The following is a 7,539-nucleotide window of genomic DNA, read 5'->3' as shown; positions in this document are numbered from 1 at the left end:
CTCGTTTTCGATATTCATCAATGGAGGTCGCCAGAAGGTACCTCAAATTTCAGCTTTTGTATAAAAGGAATCGCCAGATGGGATTCCAAGTTGTTTGGCTAAAGGAGATCGCCAGAAGGGATCTCATATTTCGATGAAGGTCGCCAGAAGGGACCTAATATTTCAGCTTTGAATAAAAGGAATCGCTAGATGGGATTCCAAAGTTATTTGAGATCGCCAGAAGGGATCTCGTACCTCGACATTCATCAAGGAAGGTCGCCAGAAGGGACCTCATATTGAAACCATTTCTTAAAAAAGCATGGAGTTTTACTAAGAATCATTTTTCCTGGGTAGGTCACCCATACAATGAGACCATCATATTCCCCCTGGGTAGGTCACCCATACAATGAGACCATCATTTTTCTTGGGTAGGTCACCCATACAATGAGACCATCACTTTTCTTGGGTTCGTCACCCATACAATGAGACAATCATTTTTCTCGGGTAGGTCACCCATACAATGAGACCATCTTTTTTCTTGGGTAGGTCACCCATACAATGAGACCATCATTTTTCTTGGGTAGGTCACCCATACAATGAGACCATCACTTTTCTTGGGTTCGTCACCCATACAATGAGACAATCATTTTTCTCGGGTAGGTCACCCATACAATGAGACCATCTTTTTTCTTGGGTAGGTCACCCATACAATGAGACCATCATTTTTCTTGGGTTCGTCACCCATACAATGAGACCATCATTTTTCTTGGGTTCGTCACCCATACAATGAGACCATCATTTTTCTTGGGTTCGTCACCCATACAATGAGACCATCTTTTTTCTCGGGTTCGTCACCCATACAATGAGACCATCACTTTTTCTTGGGTTCGTCACCCATACAATGAGACCATCTTTTTTCTCGGGTTCGTCACCCATACAATGAGACCATCACTTTTCTTGGGTTCGTCACCCATACAATGAGACCATCATTTTTCTCGGGTTCGTCACCCATACAATGAGACCATCATTTTTCCTGGGTAGGTCACCCATACAATGAGACCATCATTTTTCCTGGGTAGGTCACCCATACAATGAGACCATCATTTTTCTTGGGTTCGTCACCCATACAATGAGACCATCATTTTTCTTGGGTTCGTCACCCATACAATGAGACCATCTTTTTTCCTGGGTAGGTCACCCATACAATGAGACCATCATTTTTCTTGGGTTCGTCACCCATACAATGAGACCATCTTTTTTCCTGGGTAGGTCACCCATACAATGAGACCATCATTTTTCTTGGGTTCGTCACCCATACAATGAGACCATCTTTTTTCTTGGGTTCGTCACCCATACAATGAGACCATCATTTTTCTGGGTAGGTCACCCATACAATGAGACCATCATTTTTCTGGGTAGGTCACCCATACAATGAGACCATCATTTTTCTTGGGAAGGTCACCCATACAATGAGACCATCATTTTTCCTGGGTAGGTCACCCATACAATGAGACCATCATTTTTCTTGGGAAGGTCACCCATACAATGAGACCATCATTTTTCCTGGGTAGGTCACCCATACAATGAGACCATTATTTTTCTGGGTAGGTCACCCATACAATGAGACCATTATTTTTCTTGGGTAGGTCACCCATCACAATGAGACCATTATCTTTTCTGGGTAGGTCACCCATAAGAATGAGACCATTCTCCATCTTTTTTTACCTGGGTAGGTCACCCATAAGAATAAGGCCATTCCTTCCCCTGGGTAGGTCACCCAAAGAATGAGACCACTCTTCCTTTTTCCTTGGGTAGGTCACCCATAAAAATGAGACCATTCTCCATTTTTTTTACCTGGGTAGGTCACCCATAAGAATGAGGCCATTCCTCCCCCTGGGTAGGTCACCCAAAGAATGAGACCACTCTTCCTTTTTCCACTTGGGTAGGTCACCCATCACAATGAGACCATTATCTTTTCTGGGTAGGTCACCCATAAGAATGAGACCATTCTCCATTTTTTTTTTTTTTTTACCTGGGTAGGTCACCCATAAGAATGAGGCCATTCCTTCCCCTGGGTAGGTCACCCAAAGAATGAGACCACTCTTCCTTTTTTCCTTGGGTAGGTCACCCATCACAATGAGACCATTATTTTTTCTGGGTAGGTCACCCATAAGAATGAGACCATTCTCCATTTTTTTTACTTGGGTAGGTCACCCAAAGAATGAGACCACTCTTTCCCTTTTCCATCGGGCAGGTCACCCATCATAATGAGACATACACACATTTTTTGTATTGATTATGGGTAAAGGAATCGCCAGATGGGGTTCCAGGTTAAAGGAGATCACCAGATGGGATCTCGGATGGATTTCCATATTGATCAAACTAAAGTAAGAATTCAGAGGATCGCTGGATAAGGATCTCGAGATGACTAAGTTTTGATCATAGTTTTTGGGCTAAGGAGGATTGTTATAAAGGACAAAGTTTCAGATCAATCAAGCTTCGACCAGATCAGTTTCAGGAGTTCCGTTTTGGGTTTATCTTTATAAACACTTACTGCGCAAAACCCATGCTCCGTAAGTATTATAAAGAGGGGGCATCTGTTGTAACCCATTTTTGGGTCCCCCTGAAAAAATAAAAAATAAATAGCCAAAAGAGGTTAGAAAAATAACCGGAGGCAGAAGCGCCCAGAAAACAGTCAGAAAAATGGTCAAGGAATTTAAAAAATACAAGGATTAAATTTTTTGACAGTATATTCTTGAAGGATGAAAGCCCTATTGAGAAGGAAAATTTGAAATTTTGAGGAGAAAAGCCCAAATTTGGATTTTTTTATGGGCTTAATTGGATTTTTATTTGAATTTATAGAAGATTTGATTCCAAGAAAAATTGATTTTTAAGTCAATTTGGGCTTTAATTAGAAGAAATTAAAGTTCTGGGGCCAAATTATGATTTTTAGGAATTTATTAAGTCAAATCAGGGGCTTAATTGCATAAATATTGAAGTTTAATGGCCAATTAGGGACTTAATTGAGAAAATCCGAAACCAGGGACCAAATTGGAAGAGGCGCGTAAATGGAGGGGCTGCTAATTTTTCGGTTCAGGGGCCTAATTGAAGAAATTGAAAGTTTATTGATCAATTAGGGGCTCAATTGCTTAAATCAGAGGCCAAGGACCAAAGTGAAAAAGGCGGCCAACAAGAGGGGCGGGGACCAAATTTGGGGGACTGATTTGAAGTTTGGCCATTTAAATGAAACGGCGCGTTTTATCCAAAACGACGCCGTTTCATATATTAAAAAAAAAAAAAAAAAAAAAAAAAAAAAAAAGAGGACCGGAACGGTGTCGTTTTGAACGACACTGTTCCTCTTCTTCTTTTCCCCCCCGAACCTGCAACAGAAGAAGAAAACCGTTTTCAAAAACCATCCCGCGCCTCTCTCTCTCCTCGCCCCCACCACCTTTAGATGTTGGCCGACCATCCGTTACACCCGATGGTCCCCCACGGTTCTGCCCCTATAAAAAGAGAAGAAAACCGAAGAGAAAAAAGGAGGAAGAGACCCCGAGAGGAATAGAGAGAGAGACCCCGAGAGGAATAGAGAGAGAGAGACCCGAAGGGAGGAGAGAGAGAGAAAACCGCCTGAACCGCCGTCCGTAAGCCAAGCTGCCACCGTCTCCGCAGCAGCACCGCCACCAAGCCGTCGTCTCCGCCGTGCCAGGTACGCTTCTCTCTCCCCTGCACATTTTTTTTCTTTTTGTTTCTTAAATTTCGTCTCCTGCATGCAGAGGCGTTCTGCATGCAGGGGACGAGGGGGGGAAATAATTCCCCCCCCTGCGTTTTTTAATTGCTCTGGGCCAGATGTTGTCTGGCCCAGAATTATGTGGACCGGGCCAGAGAGATCTGGCCCAGTCCGGAGGTCTGGGCCGGGTCCGGCCCAGACCGAGGTTAATTATTTTTTGGGCCGAGTTCGGCCCAGTACTTTTGGGCCGAGGTCGGCCCGGTACTTGTTGGGCCGAGGTCGGCCCAACGACTGTGGGCTGGGTCCGGCCCAGTTTAGTTTGGGCCGGCCCACCCCTTTTAATATATAAATATATTATAATTATATTTTATTATTATTATTATTATTATTATTATTATTATTATTATTATTATTATTATTATTATATATGTGTATATATGTTATATATATAAAAAATGTATTTATATATATAAAAAAAAAAAATATTTCGAAAAAAAATAAAAATAAAAATATTGTTGATTTTTCTGCATATGTTTGTCAAAAATGTTTTAATTCTGGTTTGTATTTTTTATACTGTAAAGATACAAAACCAGTGTTATAAATACCCGGTTTTCGTCAAAAACATCAAAGATTTTCAGAATAAAAAATGTTTTTGCTTTCAAAAAAATTCTAAAAAGTCCCTAAAAATGTTGTTGATTTTTCTGCATATTTTTTATCAAAAATGGATTAATATTGGGTTGTATTTTTATACCGTAAGGATACAAGCTCAGTATTAAAATACCTGATTTTCGCCAAAGCATAAAAAAAATAATATTTTCCAAAAATTGTTTTTGTTTTAAAATACGGCCTAGTCTCTCCAATATATACATATAAATATTATAACATCATATTTTCATACAACAAAGAAAATTTTCAAAACAATATATGTATTAACATGCATTTTGGCTTTAATAACCAGTTTATTCAAGCCATGAGAACTAGGCCAATATTTCAAAAATTCTAAAAAAATCTTTTTGTTTTATTTTAATATTTGGGATTACGAATTTATACGTAAAACGTATTCCTAAGTATTATTAATAAAATTTTGGTATGGACGTTAGAACGGTTAGGATTTTTACCCGATAAGATAAAAGACCTTCTTACCGAGGAGGATTTTTCTTGAACCATAAACAGACCAACGACTAGAAGTATAATAACACCTTAGTTTTTATCAGACAATAAAACAATGCAGCTTACCTTAGGTAGGGCGTATTTGGGGTGCTAATACCTTCCCTTTACGCAACCAGTCCCCGTACCCGATCTCTGAGACCAGTTAGGTTCCTAGTGACCAAAATACTAGGTGGCGACTCCAAAGAACCAAAAATAAAACAAATTCGCCAGTCGAACCCGCATTTGATGAATATGATTTTTTTTTTTGGGGTGCGACATTGTTGATGATAAGTAGTTTCTTGCTGAATTTCAAATATGCATGGTGCATTACTTTGAGAGAATTGTTCACGAAGATCTTCCTAAACTTTATAAGTTGTAACATAATAAATCACACTGTCTGAGATTTCTAGATCGAAGGTGTTGATGATCCATGAGGGGACCATATCATTGTAACACGACCAAGTTGCATAACCATTAGGATCGATTTCTTTTGAGGGGGCTTTGATTGTGCCATTGACAAAACTTAACTTGTTCTTGAAATTCAAAGTCATAGTTATAACCCTTTTTCCAAACTAAATAGTTGTGATCCACTTTAAGGTTGTAACCTTTATATTTATGAGCTCTTAAAGTGATTCATTCTAAAGTTGTAACTGCCCATGATATACGAAATATGTGGGACATATAGCCATTAAAGCTTGATGGAATCTTTGGCTATAAATACTGTTATTTGATCCTTGTACTCACTAACTCAATTCCCTTTAGTTTTTACACCATCTACATAGAGTGAGTAGAGTTTGGAAGTGCCAAATATATATCAGAGAGAGCAAAAAAAAAAAAAAAAATCATGAGGAACATCAATGATTAGAGGTATTTAAAATTCCAATGTAATTTCTTCATTCGGTTTTGTAGAAAACGTTATGGATCAATGTATATACCACAAGATTAGTGGGAGTACAATTTGTTTTCTTGTTTTATATGTGGATGACATTTTGCTAGCAATCAATAATAAGGGCTTACTGCATGAGGTTAAACAATTCATCTTTAAAACTTTTTGATATGAAGGATATGTGTGAGGCATTTTATATTATTGGCATTAAAATCCATAGAGACAGATTTTGAGGTATCTTAGGTCTATCTCAGGAAACCTATATTAATAAAGTTTTAGAGAGATTTCAGATGAAGAATTATTCTCTAAGTGTAGCTCCTATTATGAATGGAGATAGGTTCAATTTGAATTAATGTTCGAAGAACGACCTTGAAAGGGAACAAATGAAGAACATTCCATATGCTTCTGCTATCGGAAGCCTTATGTATGCTTAAGTCTGTACAAGACCTTACATTGCATTTGTTGTATGAATGTTATGACAATATCAAAGTAATCCATGTTTAGACCACTGGAGAGCTACAAAAGAAAGTGATAAGGTACCTTCAAGGAACCAAAGACTATATGCTTATGTATAGACGAACAGACAATCTGGAAGTAATTGGCTACTCAGATTCTGACTTTGTTGGTTGTATTGATTCATGTAAATCAACATCAGGATATATATTTTTGATGATTGGTGGAGCTATATCATGGAGGAGTGCTAAGTATACTTTGACTGCCATTTCCACTATGAAAGGTGAGTTCGTCTTTTGTTTTAAGGCTACTTCACATGGTGTATGGCTTAAGAGTTTTATTTTTGGGCTTAGAATTATGGATTCTATCTATAGGACATTGAGAATGTTTTGCAATAATTTAGCTGCTGTTTTTATGGCTAAGATAAACAAAAATGAAAGTCAAAATAAACACATGGACATTACGTATTTAGCCATAAGAAAACGTATTAAAGAAAAGAAAGTGGTCATAGAGCACATTAACACTGAACTAATGATCGTGGATCCTTTGACTAAGGGTATGCCACCGTTGAAATTCAAGGATCATTTAGTGGATGTGGGACTTGATTCCATCATGTAATTTTTTTCATTGTTTGAACAATGTTATTTTCTTGAATATTCTGATATTTTTCTCATATTGATGTGCACCTTAATTTGATTTTGAGAAAAATTCATATATGTTAGACCAAGAATAAACATAACTTGTTGCCACTTAAATTATAATGTATAAGGAAATAAATACATAGTAACATATGGAAGATAATACTCATTAATTAGAGGACCTATCGCCATGATTCATTATTACTAAAACAGATTATCGATGGGTTTAAGATAAAATATTAGATAAAAAATGTGGACAAAGTGCGAGAATGTTGACCGTTTCTCACATAACCGTTTATAAGAATAGCTCTCCAACTCTTCTTTATATTTATGAGCTCTTAAAGTGATCCACTCTAAAGTTGTAACTACCATGATATACTAAATACATGGGACATGTAGTTATTAAAGTTTAATGGAAGCTTTGGCTATAAATACTGTTATTTGATCCTCATACTCACTAACTCAATTTTCTTCTATTTTTACACTATCTAAATAGAATAAGTAGAGTTTAGAAGTGCCAAATATATATAAGAGAGAGCAGCAAAAAAACATGAGGAACATCAATAGGTAGAGGTATTGTTTCCTTGTCATTAAGCCTTACGATTTTATTATAAACATTTTTATTCTGTATTATAGAATCGAATGATAATAATAACATTTTGCACCTTGGCATTGTTCTTCAGCAGGCTGGAGGATAAGCACGACAG

Source organism: Populus alba, chromosome 8, assembly GCF_005239225.2.
Source record: "Populus alba chromosome 8, ASM523922v2, whole genome shotgun sequence".
NCBI lineage: Eukaryota > Viridiplantae > Streptophyta > Magnoliopsida > Malpighiales > Salicaceae > Populus > Populus alba.
The sequence above is the reverse complement of the archived record's forward strand: the minus strand, read 5'-3'. Positions refer to the sequence as shown.